The 17618-nt window shown below is 50.9% G+C and overlaps 1 protein-coding gene across 11 annotated transcripts in view; it reads right to left on the bottom strand.

The window, feature by feature from the left end:
* HDAC4 (histone deacetylase 4) overlaps nt 1–17618 on the bottom strand; it is a 288194-nt gene that overhangs the window by 144039 nt on the left and 126537 nt on the right. Inside the window, exon 1 of one of the 11 annotated variants that reach the window (XM_055401690.2) lies at nt 15906–16092. The exons of 9 other annotated variants lie outside the window; for them this stretch is intronic. The gene's annotated coding sequence lies outside the window, so the exon portion shown is untranslated. Of the gene's footprint in view, nt 1–15547; nt 15828–15905; nt 16093–17618 lie in introns of those variants that run through there. One more of the 11 variants, XM_055401689.2, reaches the window with a different exon arrangement.

Genomic DNA, 17618 nt, shown 5'->3' with positions numbered 1-17618 from the left:
AATGAGTTGGCTCTTCGCATCAGGTGGCCAAAGTATTGGAGCTTCAGCTTCAGCATCAGTCCTTCCAATGAATGTTCAGGACTGCTTTCAGAGAGCAAAGCTTCCTTCTTTAAGGTCACATATATCAGTCTTTCTTTTACAGCTTTTCCTTTCTGTGTCAGGTTTAAGAAACTCTTCCTTACGTGGAGGTTGCAAAGATACTTTACCTTATTGCCATCTGAAAGTGTCGTGGTTTTTCCCTTTTGTGTGTAAATCTCATCTCTCGGGTATTGCTTTTGTATATGGTATAAAGTACGTCTTTTTTGTTTTTCTATGAAAACAGCCACATGTCCCATTACCATTATTAAAAAGCCTTACTTTCAGGACCTTTCGGCAACACTGATTCTGTTACAAGCCAAACTTCTGTCCTTTAGGCCAACTTGTTTATACCTGTACCAATAATCACACTAACATCCATAACTTGACACCAGGTCTTACCACCTGGCCAGGTGAGAGCCTCTGACTTCTGCAGAATCAGCCTGGGCGGTCCTGGGCCTTAGCCACAGAAACCTGAGAATCAGTTAAGTCCCAAAGAAAGAAAAAGAGAGAGCTAAGAAGTCTCTTACTGATCCACACATGATTCAAATGCCTTCTCCCCCTCAAAAAAAACGGCATCGCGGTCTCTTCCCCAGCCCTCCCCTCAGCCCCCAACTCAACACCCCACAACAGCGGGGGCTGGAGCGGAGGAACAGGGCGAGGGGGTGCTAATGCCAATGGAGCCAGCCCGGGAGCAGCAGCAGAGCCTCGGAGCTGGGCCCAGACTGCGGGGGCCCCGATCCACATGTCCCACTGCGAGGCAGAGCTGGGGGCGCCGGCGGCCTCCCTGTCCTCCTGTGAAGAAGGGGAGGAGGAGACCTTGGGCGATGAAAAACGTTTCCCTCGGCCTGAGGACAGAGCCTGCTGCCCCTGATGGGCGGAGAGCTGGGACCCCCTCGGTGCCCCAGACCCCCCGTGAAGGTTGGGGTACAGGACACGCACTGTGAGGGGCTGGGAAGGATAAAACTGGGGGTGGGGGAGGAAAGAAGAAGAGAAAGGATCCCTGACTGGGGCCGCATCGTGCCCAGGCTTTGGGAGCAGAGAATCTTGGCGGTACCATGTCTCCCAACCCATGAACACGGAGCATCACTTCACCTTATTTCTCCCAGTGCAGAGATCTTGAACATCTTTAGATTTATTGCCAGACACTTGAAACTTGAAGTAAAATATTATGTAACCCACGGACTGTAGCCTACCAGGCTCCTCCATCCGTGGGACTCTTCAGGCGAGAATACTGGAGTGGGTTGCCATTTCCTTCTCCACAGGATCGTCCCCACCCAGGGATCGAACTCAGGTCTCCCACGTTGCAGGCAGACGCTTTACCCTCAGAGCCACGACGGAAACCCCAAGATATTATGTACAGCACTTTAAATTTTCATTGCTATTTGCTGGTTATAGAAACACAGTCAATGTTTATACGGGACTTTGCACGGCGGCATCTTGCTCACCAGCCCACATTCTTTCTAATCATTCACCTGGCAGTTATTCTGAACTTTCTACACGCAGAGCCACGCCACTTCTGATAACGACTGTTTGCTCTTCCCAGACCTGCAGCTTTTCATGTCTTTTTCTCGCCTTTTTCTACAGCTCAGACTTAGGGTACGTTATTGAACAGAAATAGTGAAAGGGAACACCCTTGTCTGGCTTACCATCTTACTGGGAATGTTTGCAACTATTTCACCAGCAAGTACAACATTTATTGTCGGTTTCTGACATAAGTTTATTAGTTTAAGAAAGTTCCCTTCTATTTCTACTCTGCAAAGACTACTTTAAAATCACGAACAGGCCTTCAGATAGTTAGATCTTTTCAGAAAAAGGTTTTATGAGTTCCAATTTTTGCATCTTCTCATACCTAGAAAAACACTGACGTCATTAATGGTGAAATCTGCTTTGGCTATTAAAACATTTTTTTTTTCTTTTACAATTAAAAGTCAAAATAGACTAGCTATGGTTCAGACATCCTGGGAAATAACTATTTCCCAGATATCCTGAAAAATGATATTATGGGTGTGATTTCAGATTAGACGCTGTGACCTAATGTAGAACTTAATGCTCCTGTAATGCATTTTTGCTTCTGTACTTTGCTTGCTGATCGTAAAACCAAAGTTACTCCATTTTAAGATAAGGTTGTTTTTAAGTAAAGATTCCTAAAATTGTTTTTGAAAAAATAAAAAAATATAAAAAAAAAATAAAAAATACCTGACCAGTAAAAAAACAAAATAAAATAAAATCACGTGTGTTTAACTTTATTAAGCTTTTCTGTATCGAGTCATACAGTTAAACAATTTCCCTTTTCATCTGATAATTTCCTTTTCTCGCATCTAACTAACTTGCATTTCTGGGATAAATGGACTTGGTCAGGTCCAGTGAGTTCTGAGACAAAAGGAAAGGCTAAAGTCATACAGATATACGGAATTTGAGTGAGGTCTGGAATCTGTTCTACTTTTGATTCCAAGCGTTGGCGACCCAGCCTCACATTTCCGCCTTTGTTCCACACTTGCTCTGTTGTCTTGTACGTGAAAGAACAGGAAAAGGTACTATTCTGAAAGGTGGGGCTTTTTCAATGTAGGTTACAGAAATGAAGTGGGGATGACAAGGCTGCCTTTCACCCAGTCCATTTTTTAATTTTTAGAGTTATTTTATTATCCTTATTGCTATTTTATTCATTTTTATTTTTTGGTCATGCCGCGAGGCTTGTGGGATCTGAACCCGCGCTGGTGCCGGCCCTGATCAGCTGGGTGGCATCCGTCCATCAGGCCTCTCCGCAGTAAAGGTGCTTGCTTGTTCTTCCACACAGTGCTCTTTGGAAGAAGGTCACTATGAGCTGCCCACACGTGTCAAAGGGCCCGAGCTCTCCTCCCCACACTCCTCAGGAGTTAGGAAGAGTGGACCTGCTCCCGAGGAGGCCGCAGGAACACAGGGGACCCGGGGCGGCCCGGTCATGGGACCCCCTGGAGGAGGCAGGAGCAGGTGCAGGGGCGCAGGGCAGGGCGCAGCCGGAATCCCGGCAGGGGGTCAGTGGGGCGGGTGGGAGGCCAGCCCCGGCCTGCGTCTCCGGACGCACCTGGAAGGTCAGCGTGCGAGCTACTTCTGTACCTCCAGGCCTCCAGCACCTGGGAGACGCTGGCATATGGCAGTAAGAGTGACGGCCTTAGTCCCCCTTTCCCTCCCTCCCCGTGAACTCGGGCATACAGGGGACTTGTTAGAAGGTCTGCAAAGGAAAGGGGGCTCCTCCCCAGCACATGTCTGAGTTTGGGGTTTCCCTCTGCCGCCTGGGTCCTTAAGATTCCCGGACACACGTCTGCAATGAAGGTCCGAGGGTGAGGTGGCCTGGATTCCTGGACGTGGGGCCTCAGCTGAGGGGATGGCTTCCAAATCTGGAGCCACAGGTGGGCCAGGCCTGGCAGACTGGGGCCGTCGGAGGGGAGGTGCTCAGTGCCCCCCGTGTGGGGCCACCACGAGGGCCGATCCCACCGGACAGACGCCCCGGGTCCTTCCGGAAGGACTCAAGGGGAAAAGCAGGCTCCTGCGGTGCGGATGTGTGTGCTGCTTTCAAAGCGACAGAAGAGAGTTTTATAAAAATCAGTCCCCCTTTATAAGAAGGACAAAAACAGCAGGCTGTCCTTGCTGACCGAGCCCCAGTGAGGACAGAAGGGACCAGCCTGAGCGGGAGGGTGTGCGCACAGGGCAGGGTCTGCGGGCCAGGCTCACCTGCTGACCCCTGCCCTGGCCCGGGGGTGCTCAACCCCTGCCATGCTGTACAAGTCTGTGCGGAGCGTGTGGGGTGTCGCAGGATGCCAGCGTGCCCTGCACCTGACCCGTGGACCTGTAGTGCCCTGTTACTGGGAGCCTAACCCTCTTGCTCATTCACAGCACGGAAGGTGGCTCAGCAGACTGAACCGTCACAGCCATGAAGGACTCGCGAGGTCAGAACACGCTCGCCTCCCCCCAGGCCACGTGCCTGATGTGGAGGGGTCTCTAACGCCTGCTCCGGCAGGACTCGGCCCCCTCCCATCCTGGCCTCCCACCTGTCAGCTCCCTGCCTCCTCTGCCAACAGGCCCTCGGGCACCCCTCTCCCTCCTAGCCCACGTCCCACGGGGCCCCCGCCCAGCTGATACCAGCCCCGCTCCAGGCTCCATCAACTCAGGACGGCCAGGCGGGCGCCTCCCCCGTGAGCTCTGCGAAGAGCCAACAGCATCCCGAACCATTAGATGCAACTTGTCGTCATCATGAAAGCTGTGGAAGAAAGGCCCAGGTCTATAATAAAGCTTGTATGTGCCCATTAATGTGAATTAAACTTTAATGAGCTAAGTCTTATGAATTCCTGAGGCACGTCCAATACCGTTTGCGGATATTTATTAAGAGAAAATAAAAACGGAAGCGGGACCTTTCTCCTCTAGAGCAGTACTTTTCCTGCAGGAAAATCAGGCAAACTTCACGAAGGTCAAGGCTGACCCATGAGGTTTTCTTGTCCTTCCCCTGAAAATCAAATCTCCTCCAGCTAGCTGCCAGATTATAGGAAATACGCATTTAAAGGAAGAGGTTCAATCAGGGTCACCAGCTGGGAAGGAGAGGCTGGCAGGTTAGATGCCCCGGCTCCCCGGGGTGGTGGGCGAGCCGCTACAGGGTAGGGACTGCAGGTCAGGGGCGCTGGCCCAGGTCTGCACCTTGACTTGAAAAAGTGACAAAGGCAACCAGCAAAAGTGGAACACAGCTTGGGTATCAGATGACATTTGGGAATTATTATTTTGTTGAGTGTGATAAGGGGATGACATCTGTTAGAAACACACACCAAAGTATCTATGGGAAAGTGCTGTGACATTTGGGATTTGTTTTAAACTCTCCAGCAGATAAAGCCTGGGGAGGGGGCCTGATGAAGCAGGAATGGTCAGAGAGCTTGGGGTTTTGATGGGCACAGGGGCTCTCGCTGCACCAACTAAAGCTCATCTTTTTTCCCGGAAGCCTTCACGGTGAGGGTCTCTGAGAGGCGCCGAGACAAGCCCTCGCTCCCTGTTCAGCAGCATCTGCCCACACTTCACACAGGCCAGCGCACTGATCTAACCAGCTCTCCCACTGGCATTCCGAACCGTCTCCAGATGATTACCAGCCCCTAGCTGCGCAGGCAAGCGAACCCTCCAAACACACATTCAACTCAGCGAAGGAGTCAAGAAATGGGTATTTCCTGCCGTATCCGTAAACACGGATGCCACGGTCATCAGCGACTCCGGCCCTTCAAAAGTGAATTTCTGAGTCCTGAGGGCACTCAGGAAGGAGAACAATGCCTGCAATCCGGCAGCCACCAGGCTGCAGCCATGCCCTGTAGGGAGCACTCAGGAGCTCCGGACGCTCGCCGCAGAGAGCTGGGGTACATGCGAAAGGAGTGATTTCAGTGAGCCCAGACTCTTGCATCTTCCTGTAGGTAGAAAAGCACTAAATCCCTGAAACCGGGTTGTCTGGTTTCCTTAACAATAACCTCGTGATGGTCAGACCACCTGCGCTTTGTCGTAAAATTTCTACATAACCTGGCTTCTTCCCTTGCCTCCTCAGAGCCACTCTCTCGGGGCTACTGAGATGCCGTCTCCCCGGCCTGAGGTCCTACAAATCCCCGCGGAATAAGACGCAACTCTCAGCTCTGAGGCTGTGACCATTCTGTAAGGTGCTCGGGGCCTGGGCACCTGAGATGTGATGATGGGGGGACGCAGAGCCCAGCCGATGTCAGGCGGACCTCAGCCCTGGTGAGGGTGGACCGGCCCTCACCTATGTGAGACACGACCCCCAGGCTAGAAAGTCGGCGTGAGGAAGGGCACGTGGTGAGCGTGATCACGAGCTCCCAGGAGGGGCCTGGAACTGAGCTGCCGCGGAGGAGCAGATGCTGTCCCATCCCCAGGGTTCATGGCCAGCTCGAGCTGCAGGAGGGGACGGAGGGAAGGCCGGGGAGGGATGCGAGGAAGCAAGGAAAGAAAACAGCTTCGCCGATGGGCAGTGATAGAGCCCTGGGAGGCCAGACAAAGGCCAGCTCTGTCCTCCCTGGCCCAGGGCCGTGTTTCCTAGAGGGAGTTTCGCAGCCCGCTTTTCGGACGGTCCTCCAGGGACCGTCTGCCCCTCCCCAAGTGGAGTCCACAGCTCTCAGCTGTCCCCACAGCCTGGCCCAACTCAACCATTAATAAGTGATTTAGAAAATCAGGAGAGAATGTCCTAAGCCCGCCTTTGAAAACAGATCTGTCTCTGCTCTGGGGAGGATGTCCATCTGCCCTGCGGGGAGGACACGATTGGGTGAGTCATTCCAAAGCTGTTTGCTAGAGCTCCGGAGGCGGACGAGCGAAATGACCTCGGAGGCAGAATGCGTAGATTCTCGGAGTCCGAGTAAGAAATCACAGACGACAGAAGGCCCACAGGGGCCCAAGCAGGCGCACACAGGGAAGCTGTATCCCCGTGACTAAGAACAGTGAGAAGTAACACAGCCACGGCTGAGGGCTGAGGGCCAGCTCTGAGGCCCACCTGTCGGTAACCAGGCTTCTTCCCAGCTGCCCAGACCAGCCTGCACGCCTCTGAAAAGCCACAGGCAAACCCGCCACCATGGTTTCTGCAGGCTTCCTACTTTCTGAACTAACGACCTCTGAACTGCCGAGCAGTCCAGTGGACAGAACTCCCCGAGGCCACCCCCTCACCAGGACACAGCGACCCTCAGGGTGGGACGAGGCCCGTCCCGGAGGCTGCGTGGCCCCGGGGGATTCGGGGTCCGACAGGCCAGGCTTCCCCCGAACACGGAGGGTGGTGACTGGTCATGTCGCTTCAACCTAGCCTCAGTTTCCTCGTGCGTCAACTGGGATGTAAACTGACCCGGGGCTCATAAAAGAACGAAAATGAAGGATGAGGTACATGAAGTGCCCCTCCCACTTCACCTGCCCCTCTGTGACACGCGCGGTCCCGTCTGCGTGGAGAACCAACGTACGGCCGGTCCCATGGCAGCTGATGGGACGGAGCATCTCCTGAAACCCTGAGTCAGCAGGGAAAACCACTGGACGGATGAGCCGGTGCCCAGCCCGCCTTCCACGCGGCCGAGCGTTAAAGACTAGCTGGAAGGTATTTGTGGTTAAGCGACAGGAAGTCAGAAAAGAGGTGCCTGTTAATAAGCAGCCTGTGAGAAGTGAGTCGCAACGCGGAACAATGAACCCACAATGGCTGTCTGCAGCACGTTCATGCAGGCAGGCTGGCAGTGTGGCTGCAGCGCGCTCACGGGGGATGCACCTGCAGGCTCTGGGGGCACAGACTCCTGTGCTGGGAGGTCACAGCCGAAGGAAGGCAGCAGAGGACTGGCTTGGGAGTGACAGCAGGCCAGCAGCTGCCGGAGCTGGGGCCGGGACCCGGGCCGCCTCCGCCCGCGTGGTACCTGTGGCAGCCCTCCCCTTGCAGCCCACGACCATCTCAAGTCAACTTACAAATGCAGCTGAGGGGCCACTGCAGAGTGGACGGGGGTGCCTGCAACACGAGCTCTGAACCTTCTCAGGACGTCTGCCTTTCTCTCGTGTTTGTACTCCCTAATAATCCCATGGATGGAGGAGCCTGGTAGGCTGCAGTCCATGGGGTCGCTAAGGGTCGGACATGACTGAGCGACTTCACTTTTCACTTTCACACATTGGAGAAGGAAATGGCAACCCACTCCTGTGTTCTTGCCTGGAGAATCCCAGGGATGGGGGAGCCTGGTGGGCTTCCGTCTATGGGGTCACACAGAGTCGGACACGACTGAAGTGACTTAGCAGCAGCAGCAGCAGCAATAATATACAGCTTGTAGTTTTGGGTTTTTTTTTTTTAATGATTTCCATTGTCTTAATTTTCTAAAAGGTAACTTTATAGAAACAAGAGGGGGCACGCGGGCCACCCCTGTAGAGGCACAGGCCCTTGGAGGGTTCCTGCAGCCGTGGCCGCACCATCACCTGCTCCGAACCACACGTGAACCCCTCGTGGCCGAGAGGATGCTGTCCCGCCGCACGAGCGTTCAAAGGTGTCCATGCATGCAGGAGAACGGCATCTTTACTATTTAATTCAAAACTCCCCAGCACACCCCTTCCTCCAGTAACACTGGCTTTCCCAGGTCCTGTGAAAAGCTTGGATACAAGCAGCAGAATCACTGTTACATTTTGTTACACACAGTATGTATTCACTCTACAGAGCGCAGCCTCTCCCGAAACAAGACGAACTAAACCTTATCATTATTCCTCTTATAACCATTTTTATACAACGCGAACTTCAGTTTCTAAAAATACAGGGATTGCACTCCAGTGTGTTCTATTTTAACCTTCTAAAAATAGAGCTACTGACAGGAGCAGCAATTTGCTGTTAGACACTAGCTGTGCGGATTTCGGTGACAGGATACGGATTTCTGTCCTTTGCCTCCTCTTCAGTGGGTGGCCTGAGCGGTTACCGGGGAACCCAGGCACCCTGGTGGGTGGCACCGAGGCTTGGCTGGGTCCACCGAGACCAGGTGCCCAGGGCCACAGCCCAGATCTGCTCCTGGGTGCCCCTGACCTCACACGAATGACCTGATCTCATTGCACATCCATAAAATGGGCGAAGTGGCAGTCCTCACCCAGCAGGGCAGACGGGATGAGAAGAGGCTCCCGTGTAGTACCCCGAGTGAGCCCCAGGCCCCAGGCGCAGGCTGCCTGGGAAACCCCAGCCCCAGAGCCAGACCTGCCCCCCTTCCCTCCCGCCAGAAGCCAGGTTAGTTCTCAGAGTATTTAGCAGCAGCAAAGAGGAAAACCGAAAGGCACAGGGAAGGAGCAGAATAGGACAGCTTCTGCCCCTACAGCCCCAGTGTGCCATGGAGCCCTCATGGGCCGGGCCCAGGGGCCCCTGCCAGCCACCTCACCCTGCTCCTCGCAAGTACAGACGTGGCCCCCAGCCACACTGGAAAGTGGCAGGCTGTTTCCCAGTCTCCAGTATGTTAAAAATGGCTGTTTCGAACAACCTTCCAAATTTTGAAAGCTTTATAGTTCTAAAAACAGAGATAGACCCAAATTTTTAAGAGAGCCTCCCTATCTCCTGTATTCCACATGGACTGACGTTTGAAAGAAGAAAGTGGAAGCAGAAGGCTTCCCTCCTCCGTCCCGCAGCACAGACATGCGCCTTCTGACCACCAGGTGGCGCTCTAAAGGCACATCACCGCGTTAATGCTCACTTGCCCGCGGTTTAGAAACCGCACACCCCAGCCTGGGACTTGAACTCACTGCCTTTTAAGCGAAATCACACAGGTGGTCTCTGCACTTAATAAGGCTCGGGTTCCTAATGTCTTTTCACAGCGAGAATTCAGCGAGAGACAAACGTTCTAGGTAAGAAGTGAACTTAGTTAGAGAGAAATGCACCACACAGACGGAATGTGGGCCGTCTCTAGGGGCGAGAGGCCTTGCAGTATGAGGTGGGCAATTCGTGGGCTGGGCGACTTCACAGGCTGATGAGAGGGAGGATTATTCAAACTATTTTGGGAGAAGAGGTGGGGTTTCCAGCAACTGGGTCACCGCCCACGGTTTGGCCTTCTGTGGTCAGGGCACCTACGTTTGTGCATTATTCAGCATACGTTGATGTAAGTTTGGGTGAACTCCGGGAGTTGGTGATGGACAGGGAGGTCTGCTGTGGTGCGATTCATGGGGTCGCAAAGAGTCGGACACGACTGAGTGACTGAACTGAACTGATGTATCATAGTGAGTGTACAATGACGCTCAAGGTCTACGGGAAGTCAAGTCTTCCACCATCTTGGGCCTACTTGGCTCTAACCAGCTTTTGTCATGCCCTATGGATATGCCATCCTTTTAAATATTGTGCCCTGCTCCCTGCCTGCCTATTTCAGTTTCAGGATGAACAGCCCCCTGGCCTGGGCGGCCAGAGGCTCCATCTGGCTAAGCTGCCTGAATCTCTCACTGCCCAGCAAGCGTCCTGGGCACCCACAGTGGGAGAAGCAATGCAAAAGCCTGGGGCGTATTTCTATCCCCAAGTTTACCTCCTTAATGAAGTTCACTGGACTGATGACATATCTTCATCTTCTCATAAAATATTATAATCATTGGAACAGTCATTTCCTATCTCTCAAAATCCAACACAGATGTGAAATCATGTATGTAGCCCTCCACTGTATTATTTTACCAACAACTAGTAGAATCATTAGGCAAAGGAAATCTGTAGAAATTTCACCAAACCAAAACCAAAACCAAAAGAAAATAAAAAAGGAGCCTTTCTTAATCTATAACCAATTCCTTTGGTTCTTACACCTATACAGACAGATTATGTCTGAGTGCTTAGGCATAAAGGCAATCTGTAACAAAATGAAAAGGAGCACCATTAGGTACTCAGCTATGACTGATGGAGCATTAAAGTAACCGCAGACAATCAGAAAGAACGGCAAACCTTTTAATGCAACTGCAGGAAAGAGGAACTGGGAAACAACAGTGGTCAGACCTGGGTGGCTTGGTTGATGATCTGAATTAACAGGGGCACCTGCAGCAAAAACTGATTCACACTGTGGGAAACATGGCTACCACGCGCTCAACGCAGAGGTGAACAAGACACAGAATCAACTGCAAACTGAATCAGACACAAAATCAGGAGCCTGTGGGCTCCTGAACCTGGTTAGGTTTAGGTCATCCAGGGAAGTCTAAATAATTCTCAGACTACCTAGGAAGAAACAACGCTGGACTGAGAGCTAACGTTTCAACCAAAAAAGCCGAGAGACAACAAAACACCTTAAAACAGCTGAGTGAGACAAGTCACCTGCAGTTCTATACCCTGCTAAACTATCATTCAAGAAAAAGAAAAGGACATCCTGCTGACAGACAAAAACTGAGAAAGTTTACCACAAACAAACTCCTGTTGAAATAACCACTAATGGTTTATTTCAGAAAGTCACTTCCAGAGTGGCAGAGTATGATGCTTGGAGCAAGGGTAAGGAAATACACCACGAAACACGTAAGTGCAGACAGGCACGGACTGGATTCTGAGCTGACAAAGTGTCACAGGGTTAATAAGATGACTTTCATTATGTGTCACACTGTTTCCTCAAACTTTTGCTTCAGTGCCTTTGTGTATATGTGTTTCAAAACCACTGTCTAAAATACATCGTTGGTTTACTCTTAAAAACAATGAAAATCCTAAACATAAACAAGTTTCCCTTCTTTACTTTGTTAAGGTAGGAAGCTAATGACCAAAGTTTAGCTCGTTTTTTAATAATTCCCTGGTGGTTCAGTGGTTAAAAAACACCCCACCTGCCAATGCAGGAGACACAGGTTCAATCCCTGGGTCAGGAAGATCTCCTGGAGAAGGAAATGGCAATCCACTCCAGTATTTTTGCCTGGGAAATCCCACTGACAGGAGCATGGCAGGCTGCTGTCCACAGAGGTCACAAAAAGACACGACCGAAGCAACTTAGCAAGCTGGTGTGCAGGACTTAAAAATAAGCGCTTCTGGGTTCTCCTTCTCTCTGATGGACGGTCATCTGTACTTCGCTCTGATTTCTGTAGCTTTGCTCGTCTCGCTCTTGTTAATGAAATAAGAATTAACTATAGCTGCCTCTGAAACTGCACTGGCTGGGTCCCAAAGCGCTCCACACACGGTCTGGCTTCTCCTCACAAAAAGGAGACAACCAGTGAGACATGGCCCAGCCTGAGTAACTCTTTACAAAACTCTTTGCAGAAGCAGAGTCTGATAGCACCGAAAACACAGTAATGGCTCATCAATCCAACTTTCAAACACAAAAAGCTACAAGAACGTGACTGACAGCAATCAATATGGTGTTCCACTTGACACTACATTTGCATACTGGAGAGCCCTTCTCTGAAATCAGCTATCCTTGTGCAAAAGCAACTCCTTGTGAGACATAATCAACAAAAGATTGCTTACCCTCTGCTACACTTGGAAATCAGTACAAGGTAACCAGCTCCTGGGAAAGGGTAAACCACTTCATGCAAGGACTTCAGCGAATGCTCTGTATTAATGCAAATATTATGTTTGTCTGTTATTTGAATGCAAACAGCATCTGTTTTGCACAGTCAATGCCACCGCTTTGTAGTTTGTGCTGAGCAACTCAAGTGTGTTCCAGCTGCTTTTCAGAGCTTGAAGCAGATTTCCAGAGAGCCAGCGTCACAAAAGGAAGGGCAGGGAAGAGAGCAGGAAGCCAGGGATTGTGGTACAGCTCCTGCGGCTCTTGTGGAGGCTTCTTCGCTTTTAGGCAAGAGAGAAACAAATCCGAGAGTGAATTCCAGAACGTGCTTCTGGAGCAGTTGGGCTTTCTATGTGGGATTTTCTTTTTTAATGGTTCTAAGGAAAAATTAGGATTGCCTTTTATAAATTCCTTTGTTGGGAAAATACACTCAGAAGAGAAACACATGTTGGAAAGGAGACACTGGGTGGCAGGAGGCTGCTATCAGAGCACCCAGCGCAGAAGCAAGGCTGCTCCCCTCAAAAGCTCTGCCCTCACCCACTGTGTCCTCTGCTTGCAATGAGAGTGCCGATGTGGGAGGCTTCTTGCCAACACCGCCATCCTAAGATCACTGGATCCCTTTGCTGTCTCTGCCACAAAATCGAGAGCTCCCAACAGGGACGTGGCGTGCTGTGATTCATGGGATAGCAAAGAGTCGGACACGACTGAGCAACTGAACTGAACTGAACTGAACGGGGACGAAATCTTGATGGTGTTTCTTTTTAAATCCATAACCTTAAATCAATGACCAGTTCAGCACTGGTAAAGGCTGGATGGATGGATGGGTGGATGGGTGTGTGGGTGAAATAAATCATGCTGTAAATGAGGAAACAGATAATATGAAAAAACTGGCCTGAGATCCTTCAGATTTCAAATACATTCAACTTCCAGATCTCTACCCAATCAAGAGTTCTTGGAGACAGTGGGATCTCGAAACATTAATAATACTAATTTTACCGTTCCATTTGTATAGAATGCAGACGTATTACCAGTCAGACATATTAGACCAAACTCTCCATGGAGGGGGCTGGAGAGGAAAGGGGGAGAGTCTTGGTACTTTCAGACGCCTCTCAAAATGAACATCTGCTCTCATATAAGCTCGCCATTAAAACTCCAAAATGTCTCTTTGGACATATAACTCTAAGCCTTCTAACAATCCCCTTAATGGTCAATTGAGTTATTAATTACATATTGAATTGACTAATTTCCCCAAATAAACTGCTAAACATCTTCTGCTACTCATTCCTCCGTTGGATTCATATAGGAAGAGATTTGGTTTGGACAAAATACACTCAGAACATCAATATTTGAAGGATGGATAAACACGATTTCTCCCAAAAACACAAGGTGCAACTTCAGATGAAATAGGTCATTTGAGTCTCAACCTAGTCTCAACCCACTCAAGAATTCCCGCCTGGAGAATCCCAAGGACAGAGGAGCCTGGCGGGCTACAGGCCATAGTGTTGCAAAGAGTTGGACACGACTGAAGCGACTTAGCATGCAACCTAAATGACAACCAGAAAAAAACTGAAGCTGTGGAGAGAAGAAATCAGCCTTAAAATGCCTGTGTTAGGGTCCATCCAGTTCAGTTCAGTTCAGTCGCTCAGTCATGTCCAACTCTTTGCAACCCTATGGACTGCAGCATACCAGGCCTCCCTGTCCATCACCAACTCCCGGAGTTTACTCAAACTCATGTCCATCAGGTCGGTGATGCCATCCAACCATCTCATCCTCTGTCATCCCCTTCTCCTCCTGCCCTCAATCTTTCCCAGCATCAGGGTCTTTTCAAATGAGTCAGCTCAAGGGTTTACGAAAGAACAGGAAGTTGAACTCAGGGAAAGTGACAGGAAATTATAAAGAGTAAAATTAATAAAACAGAAAAGAGATACAAATACTTAGGAAGACGCTTACTCCTTGGGAGGAAAGTTATGACCAACCTAGATAGTATATTAAAGAGCAGAGACATTACTTTGCCAACCAAGGTCCGTCTAGTCAAGGCAATGGTTTTTCCCGTGGTCATGTATGGATGTGAGAGTTGGACTGTGAAGAAAGCTGATCGCCGAAGAATTGATGCTTTTGAACTGTGGTGCTGGAGAAGACTCTTAAGAGTCCCTTATACTGCAAGGAGATCCAACCAGTCCATTCTAAAGGAGATCAATCCTGGATGTTCATTGGAAGGACTGATGCTAAAGCTGAAACTCCAATCCTTTGGCCACCTCATGCGATGAGTTGACTCACTGGAAAAGACTCTGACGGTGGGAGGGATTGGGGGCGGGAGGAGACGGGGACGACAGAGGATGAGATGGCTGGATGGCATCACCGACTCTGTGGACATGAGTTTGAGTGAACTCCGGGAGTTGGTGATGGACAGGGAGGCCTGGCGTGCTGTGATTCATGGGGTCGCAAAGAGTCAGACACGACTGAGCAACTGAACTGAACTGAACCAAAACAAAATGGGTTCTGTAAAAAGACTAATAGAACAGAGAAAGCTCTGGTAAGACCAATACAAGGGTTTTGACTCTCACAGCTGGGACCGGGGACATCACTGACATCCATCTGGGAGACTCCAGTTGTTTCTGTTGTTGTTTAGTCACTAAGTCACGTCTGACTCGTTTATGACCCCACAGAATGGAGCCCGCCAGGCTCCTCTGTCCATGGGATTTCTCAGGCAAGAATCCTGGAGTGGGTTGCCATTTCCTTCTCCAGGAGGTCTTCCTGATCCAGGGATTGAATCTGAGTCTCTTGCATTGGCAGGCGGGCTCTTTACTGCTGAGCAACCAGGAGAGCTAAGGGAGGTTCCGAACATGCTGCTAAATAGCCTATAATGTACAGGACAGCACCTCAAAACAAAGAGTTAAGCGGCCCCAAAGAACAACAGTGTCACAGGGAAGAAACTCTACTGTAGCTCCTACGGGTATGAAAAAAGTTAACCAGGACGACCCTAAAACAATCTCCACGCAAATACTGATAAAATCTAAGAGCTGCCTGAAAACACAACATCCCCAAACTGGTATCAGAAGAAACAGAAGACCTCAATAGTCCAATCACTCTGAAAGAAATAAAATCTGTAATTTAAAACGGCCCCAGAAAGAAAACTCCAGACATAGATGACTTCACCTGAAAGTTCTATCAAGCTTGCAATTAAGAAAACTTCCAATGTGACACAAAGCCATTCAGAGAATATAAAGAAAGGAAACAATTCTCGACTTTTTTCATGAGATAGAATTACCCTGATATGAAAAATTGGCAGGAAAAAATATTACATGTTAAACTTATTCACTAAGACAAAAGCAAAAATCATAAACTATTAGCAAACCAAATCCAATAGCATATAGAAAGGATACTATATCTTGGTCGATGTGAATTCAGTTCAGAAATGAAAAGTATAATATATAATCAGTATAATTAACCACATTAACAAAATAAAATTTATATCACTTCAATAGAGAGAAAAGAAGCATTTGATAATTCCGCGTACATTCATGAGGAAATGAACAGAAACTAACCTCATGTGAAACCAGAAACAGAAAGCCAGAACACCGATGCGACGATGGGTTCTTATAAAAACCAACCAGCCAGACCCACAGCAACACGACATCAATGGTGACGCAGCGCAAGTCCTCCTCTGAGACCCGGAGCCAGGGAGAAGGACCACTACTCAAGCAGTACCAGTACCTGGCCAACGCACCGAGGCAGGAAAAAGACAGACAGACGCTAGCAAATGGGAAAAAAAAAAAACCCACAAAACTGTCACTGCTTGCAATCAGCACGCAGAAGATTACAAAGAATTTACAGATACAGTAGTACTAGAATTCAGCAAGGTCAACCAAAGGTCCCAGTGGCTCAGCGGTAAAGAAGTCTCACCTGCAGTGCAGGAGAGGTGGGAGACGTAGGTTCATTCCCTGGGGTGAGAAGATCCCCTGGAGAAGGAAACAGCACTTCACTCCAGTATGCTTGCCAGGAAAATGCTACGGATGTGGACGGCTGGAGGGTTACGGTCCATGAGGTGACAAAGAGCTGGACGTGACTGAGCAAGCACGCACCAGCAGCACACAGCAAGCAGAGATTACTAACAGTCACCAATCGGGAGCCCCCGCTGGCTAGGGATGCATCTCACACAAGGCATACAGTACCTTTGTGCAGGAGACAAGGCAGCGAGGCCGAAGGGCACGGGAGACCCAGCAGCCTGGTCACTGCGTGGTTCTCGCCCCCACCCCTCGGCCTCCCCAATTCCTTCCCTCCTGCTAATCCACCAAAAACGCTCTTGCCAGCGCAATCTTCCTGAAACAGCATCTGGGACACCCTTTGACCACAACCCACGGTGCATACATTTCTAGGTGGAGAGCCCAGATCCCAAGGTCCCAGCGCCCGGCACACCCAGCAGAGGCGCAGGGGGCCCAGCTGATAATGCAGGGGCCGCATGAGGACACCCGAGTCCTCCCGTGCAGGAGGAAGAGGCCTGCTCTGACACACTGAAGCCACTGGACAGCCTGTTTCCAGCACTGCGCCGGCCTCTGTTCGACCAGCCGGTGTCTCGGGCAAGGAGGAGTGTGAGGCCCTCTCAGTGTGCGGGGGGCCCTCTCTCAGTGGAGGTCCGGATGTCCACTCCGAGATGCTCTGGAATCCTCTATCCACCAAGAAAGGCTCCCCCGGGCAGGGTGAGCCTCAGCCCGACCCCCAGGTGGTTCTGTGAGGCCGGTGGACCTGCTGTGCAGGACGGGGAGCAGGCACAGGGGTCAGGGAGGGAAGGTCCCGCCCACACGGCTCACAAGGAGCCGCTGGGGGCGAGTGCTCAGCGGGCACGGGAGAGGACAGCCCTCAGGGTCAGCACGTCTGCGGGCACTGGAGGGCGTCAGCCACCCGTGTAGGGGGGAGGCCAGTGCTGCACGGGCTCCATCCCTGAGGTGGGACCGGGGAACTGGGACCTGGCCCGGGTCCCCGGCCGCCGGCCATGCACTACCTCCAGGCCACCGGATCCCCCTTGCTGCCCAGGGCCCAAAGAAGGGCTGGGCGAGGGCAAGATGGGGGTGCACAGCCCGGGAAGGAGAAAGGCTCGCTTCACTGACCCAAACGGGGAAGCCGGGGGTGGCATGGAGGAGGGAGTCAATTCAGCAGGGCCTGAGGTCACTCCTGTGCTGTGCTCAGTCCTGTCCGACTCTCTGCGACCCGCATGGACTGGAGCCCACCAGGCTCCTCTGTCCATGGAATTTTCCAGGCAAGAACACTGGAGTGGGTTGCCATTTCCTTCTCCAAGGGATCTTCCTGACCCAGGGGTTGAACCCACATCTCTTGCGTTGGCAGGTGGCTTCCACCTGGGAAGCCCCTTTAGGAAGGGGAGCTAGGGCTCCCTTTTTCCATCTGCCCAGTTGAGCTTCCTGCAGGGCTCCCTGGGACTCCGGGAAAGAAAGCAGGACGCCCCAGTGTAGCTGCCTCCAACCGTTAGGCCAAAACTCTGGAGCGTCGCTGAAGGATACATCAAGTGTAGGTTTTAAATGTAAATAAGCACAGGCATCTCCAAATGTGATTTTCACTTGTGAGGGCGCTAAGAGAGCGTGGGGGCAGGAAATGGGTTTCCTT

Source organism: Moschus berezovskii, chromosome 4 (genome assembly GCF_049115385.1).
Source record: "Moschus berezovskii isolate FMDL1 chromosome 4, NW_MosBer_1.0, whole genome shotgun sequence".
NCBI lineage: Eukaryota > Metazoa > Chordata > Mammalia > Artiodactyla > Moschidae > Moschus > Moschus berezovskii.
The sequence above is the reverse complement of the archived record's forward strand: the minus strand, read 5'-3'. Positions and strand labels throughout refer to the sequence as shown.